This window comes from Apteryx rowi, unplaced genomic scaffold (genome assembly GCF_003343035.1).
Source record: "Apteryx rowi isolate R43461 unplaced genomic scaffold, aptRow1 scaffold_264, whole genome shotgun sequence".
NCBI lineage: Eukaryota > Metazoa > Chordata > Aves > Apterygiformes > Apterygidae > Apteryx > Apteryx rowi.
Window position 1 is genome coordinate 1,071,901 of NW_020449019.1, and position 6,125 is coordinate 1,078,025.

Genomic DNA, 6,125 nt, shown 5'->3' on the forward strand with positions numbered 1-6,125 from the left:
CAGCGGCTGAGGCGGCCCCGGCGGCGGGCCCGTGGCCCCTTCCCGGAGGAGGCGCGGGTCCCGCCGCGGGAGGCGGCGAGGCTGCGTGGGCCCGGGCCCGGGGTGTTGGTCACCGGGAGGTGGGGAGGGCCCCGAGCCAGGCAAGGCCCTGCAACATAAGTCCTCCAAGACCGCGTTAAACGACACTTAAAAATGATGCTGGCAACGCCTCGAACCTGCTGGAGGAGTACTAGGGTGTCCCGTTAATTATCCCTTTACCGTGTTTAGCGGCATGAGGCTGATGCACAGCAATTTCTTCTTAAGGCGGGGAGGAGAACACTTTAGATCACAGTATGTCTCTGCAAAATAAAGGCTTGAACAATCAAGCATGCTTTATTTATAGTAGCAAGAAAGTACATCAAGCATCAGGCTTACCAAGCATACCAAGATAGTGCTGTCGTGCGAAGAACTCAAGAAGTACCAAAGTGCTCACCAGGCCGACAGAATCATGTAGGGAGAGGAATACTCGAGCAATGACCTTGCCTGTAAAGTCCCACTTCCAGGGGAGGAAGAAAAAAATCGTTTCCATTCAGATGTTTACTTCTCTGCGGAGAACACCAGTAAGGGAAAAAATATGTTAATTTTCAGATAAGTGAGCACCTGCTTGCATTTCATGCAGCTTTTATCAAAAAGTCATCAAATAATGCTTCTGATTGCTCCCAATTAGTAGCCATGAACAGGTTCTGCGATGCTTCAGCAAACCTCTGAGCCATGCAACCACTTCCTGTTTGTGTAGCTACACAATCAAAGCATGAATGGATAATAACCATAAACAGCAAGAGCAAAAACAAAAGGGCAACTTCCCTTTAGGTTTGAATAATCAGAAACTGAGTGAACTAGGCTGGGAACAGTCAATAGGACACAGCTTATAGACAAGGATTTTGTTTTAAAATTTGAACAACTCACTTCTGTGGAGCAGTTCAGCCTAACAAGAAGCTGTCCTCACACAGACCTGTAACTAAAGCAGTTCTCTTACAACCTGTGAGCCCTGGACATCTTATACTATTAAGACATTTTAGACTCTAGCTGAAGTATTTTCTGTTTACCCTGCTTCTCTTCCCGTTGCCATCTTTCATTTATGAATCGGGACTGGGCAGTCACTTCTCCATGTTAGACTTGGGATGGCTGGTGTCTTGTGCTGTCTGCATACTTCCAAGCTGGCAGCTCTGATACTGAATTTCTAGCAAGGAAAATGCCAAGAGCATTTTCAATCACTACTGGAACTCATAAGACTTTCAAGAAGGCATGAGGTTTTGCTCCTTTACAGGCACTCATAGCAAAGCCTGGTTTCCTATAGATTTATGTCTTGTGCAATTGACATTTCTAGTGGATTGTACTAAGATTTTCTGTTATTACCTGTCTTCCCCTCCTCACCTTCTGGTGCTGCAGTAGAGCTGTGTTTTTCACCGTTCTTCTTGTCATTTTCACACCTTCTGTGCTTTTCTTGGCAGAGAGGGATGGAAGGCTTAAATGGCAGACATTAAAGAGAAGTAAAATACTCATTCCAAGCTGCAAGGAGCAGATCTGTGCTTGAGACTCAGCTCCAAAACTTCCCCTGAGGTCAGACACTATGCCTTTGTTAAAAAGCTCTTTTGTGAACCAGTCCCTGTAGCCAGCAGAGTTACCTATAGCATTAATTTGCCAGCTGCTTTTGAACTGGGAAGGTTTGGAAACCCCACACTATTTCTGATGTAGAACTGGCAATGATAAAATCATGCCAGCTCCTCCCAGAGCACCTGCTCCTTTCTCCTCCCAGCATAGCTGCTGCTCACCATGTTCAGAGTGGAGGTGAAGATCTCCAATAGTACTTGCACTGTTTGCAGAGTGCTGTTGGGGAGCCTGGGAGCTGCTGCCTAGCATGCGATACTTGTCGTCTGTTCTCCTGCTGACTTTGCTGCCAGCCTTTCTACAACAATCTAAGATTTCCCTTCTAGTGTATTTAGGAGAGGGTGTGTTTCAAATTATTTTCTCTCTCCTCTTCCACATTAGGTTTCTCCCCACAGAAATCTTGTTCTTCTGCTTTTCTCCCCTTCCTCTGCCCTCTCATAAAATCTTCTGACATGACAGAGAAAATAAATCACACACTCAAAAAATTGTTTTTCTGGGTTTTCTGGGTCTTTTCAGCAACTTTGATTCATTTTTTGGTTTCTTGATCCTTTCCCTCTTTTCTGTAGCCTTTTGCTCCCCTTGGGTTGCCAGACACCTGTTCATTCACCCGCCAGACACCATTCATTCATTCATTCATTCATTCAGAAAAGCAGACAACAATTCTTCCCCACCTCATCACTCTGTCACCCCCAGCGCCAGCTTGAGGCTCCACTCCGTGGCAAGAGAACCTGCTCTGCCACCTCGCCATGCCAGTCTCTACTTGCACAGGGAGGAGGTGTTCAGGAGCTGGAAATGTTCAGATACTAACCCCAAGGAGTCTTTCCCCTTAAGGCTATCCCCAGTCCTGGATCCATGGCAAAGCTGTTCTTTTTCCAAAGCATTCTGCTTTCCTCTTGCTGCCCAGCCAACATTACAGTAGTCAGATCACAATCAAGCAATCTTATTCTGGTTTCTAGAAATGGCATTGCAAATTCCTCTTTACTCGGAGATGCTCCTTGGGCCCTGAGAGCGGGTACAGTCACAATAGCTTTGCCCCTAGCCCTGCTCTAACTTGCCCTATCCCTCGGTAGGGCAAACATCAGTGTTGCCTGCTTTGAGAAACAGTTCAGAGGACCCTGCTTTGTATGCCGCTTTGCAGTGTAAAAACAACCCACATTCTTTACCCAAGAGCAATGTGCACCTTTAGGTACAGGTGACCATGATCCAGCCGAGGACTATTAGCACAGACATATCCACCATCATATCCACCATCACTGTAGCCACGTAGCTTCCAGGTCAGGGCTAGCTCTTACACCATAGCTGAGTAGAGACATGCTCCAGGCTCAAGACAGCAGCAGTCAGAATCTCAACACATGTTGAAAACAGCACTTGGCTCTTGCTCCACTAAAATGCATTTAGGAGTTTAGCTCAATGCTGAATATCCTGAACTGAAGTCCTACTAGTGACTGCTGGGTGGAAGAAAGGCCTCCTTATCCTCAGGCATCTTCTGAAGCATCCCTCTAATGTTTCTGGGGCAATTTTCAAAATATCTTTAAGTCACGTCCTCTAAGAGCTGCACCTGCAACTTTCAGAGATCTGCACACCAGCTAAAATTGATGTCATTTGTTTTTCCAGTATTCTAATAAAAAGTGTTGGAATTTCTCCCCAAATTGGAAAACTATTTTTGGCTCACAATAATAACAGTAACAGGCTCGATTGCTATTTTTTCCTTGTCAAGCTTTGATAAGTCTTCTCTGAATAGTAAAGCATTGTAAAACTCAATCCAGAGAATCAATGATTTTGAAAGTGTAAAGAGATAGTAAAATTGTTATGTTGTGATTTTAGTACTAGGGATGACTATGATGTGCTTTTTCTTCCTAGACAGATGTGAACTCCTCTAAGAGAGAAAAAAATTATAAGAAATTGAAAAGTCATTTTTATCATTGTTATTCACAAGGTCAGTTCCCTTAGATTTGCTGAAAGGCCTTAATTCTCACCTTTAATTTCAGAGATTTGGCCTATAGCTTTAAAAAGATAGACTTTAACTCCTTAAAGTCTACAGAGAATTGAAGACAGGGTTATGTTGCAACCAGAACGGTAATTTCCCCCGATTCACAGTTAGATCTTTGTCTGATGTGTCAATAGTTTAAACACTTTCCATTGGAACTAGAAGATGTCTTAAAAATGCCATGAGAATCAAGAAATACCTGGCACAAGCAAACATTAACCTAAGATCACAGGGAGCAGAGCCAGGGAATCCCTGGCCATACTCAGCTCAGGCCAGGGTTTCTGCTCTTGTTTTTTTCCCCTTTTGCTCTACAGTTGTTGTTTGCTTTGCATTCTCTTCCCCTTTATTCTCTCTCTTTGCTGAGGTTTATTGTTCAGATTCCCCCTTCCCTTCCCTGTCTGTAACTCTCTCTTACTGCCTTTCTCCCTGCCTGCTGCCTTTCTCCTTTGCTTCTCCTCCACCTTGTCCGTGACTTTCACAGGAGTCCTCCTGCTGGTCTCAATCTCTTCCCACCCCACTCCAAACATAAAGACAGTGGGACTGACACCCCACACACACTTTCTGTATCCTGCATCAGATCATGTTCCAGTCCTGTTCTCATCAGCAGCAGAGAAGATTTAGGATGCATCTGCTCTGAAAAATCTCTTATGTTCACCATCCAGAGCAACCCTGGCTGCAGATGAACATTGCTTGTTAGCCAGACACTGTTTCTCTGCACCCTTTGCTGCTTGCCTCTTACAAAGCATCCCTCCACTGCATTTCCAAAGATGTTCTACCTGCAGCTTTCTGCCTTCTATCTCCCACGGAGTGGGCCATGGATGGCAATGGAGGTGGTCCTGCAGACCCAGGATGCTGTGGAATACTGTGGTCCCTCACATCAGGTGCACCACAGTGCTCTTAGCTTCTGTTCCAAAGAGCATTGTGTGATCTCCTGTCTCTGCCTGCCAACATCATCCTGTGCAGGAAGGGCTGGGAACTGGTGCAAAACAGCACAGCATCACTAGAGGACTAAGCTGGGCCCTGCCTTATCGTCAGATGATTCCTGCCTCCATATCTTTCCTTCACCACCTTCCTTTGATCAGCTCTGCTCAATAGAGTCACGCTGCAGTGCTGTATTCAAGGAAAAAATTTGACATGCTTAGGCAAAGGCACAAAAATTTAAAAATGTACTAACTTTCCAGCCTACTCAGCCAAATCCATTTTTCTAGGCTTTAATAACTAGTTGGGGCCATGGTTAGAAGGTGAAAAAAGGTTATTTTAAAGGAGATGAGACACAATTAGAAAAGGAAAAACCTCACACTTCACCAGTGTTATGCACACACTAGAGGATAAGTGTCCAAGAAAAATCCCAGAACAAAGGACCTGAAGCAGTGAAGAGAGCAGAGTTAAGGGTTGGGGAAAAGAAAGCTCTATGTCTGAGCCTGAGGGGCAAACAGCAATGGACCTGCATTTCTTTCTATAGCTGGAAACTGAGGAGAGTTACTTGCCTGTGTAGCTGCTAAAAGATTTGCACTTTTGAAAACCAGGCACGGAGGCCATTTTTTCCCCCCCTCCTCATCTTTATTTCCTCCAGGAGCATCTGAAGTCCTATTTGCTGATCTGGCTGACCAGAAGAGCTCTTTTAGTGAGGGCTGTTCTCAGCTATAAGCACAGCCGCTCCTGACCAGAAGGCTCTCTGCCTAGTGATACCACCCAAATGTACAATTTCAGAGACGTCTTGCTGTTCTTCCCTCTGGTTCACATCCTGCAGAGTCACTTAGTGATGGGACAGTGAGCTGAGGTCCAGTCTAGCTGGTATGTTATCCACAGAAACATGAACCATGGCAATTACAGTGTAGAGGTTTGATCCTCTGATCCTGGGAATTTGCCAGGCTAGCAGTCTTTCAACCTCAGAGGGAATCCTTCTGCTTCTACAGTTGCTTTCAGAGAACAGCCCTCAGCTCAACGCATTTCTGAAAAAACTTCTGGACTGAACTGTTATATGTATATATGTCACATGGAGACTCACACCACGTAAAAGACACACTTTCTTCCCTCTCCTTCTGTGAATCCTAGGCTTGGGTGTACTCAGATGCAAGGGCAACCTGTAACTCAGCTATGGCATTGTTCTTCTATTGTCCTCTCTGTCCAAAGACCAGAGAGGTCAGCCTCCACAGCAACAGTTATCAAGGAGCTAATTCTGTTTAGTTTTTTCTTTTTTCTCAAATGAAGAGCTGTAGAGATGCTCTCTTTAGTCTTGATCCAAGTCTAAAGAGTATGCAGTCCAAGATGGTGTGTTATGGAACATGGGAGATCACAACCAAGAAGAAAATACATAGAATCATTCCCAGGGCAGAGTTTTGAAATCTAAAGATGACTCAATATAAAAAGATTGGAATCCTTTCAAGGTTGTTCTCCAAGTCAAAATTGGAACTAGAAGCTTGGGAACAGTCAAGAAGCCACTGAGTTTATCATGGTATATGGCAGGAAGATGAAATTGGCCACATGAGCC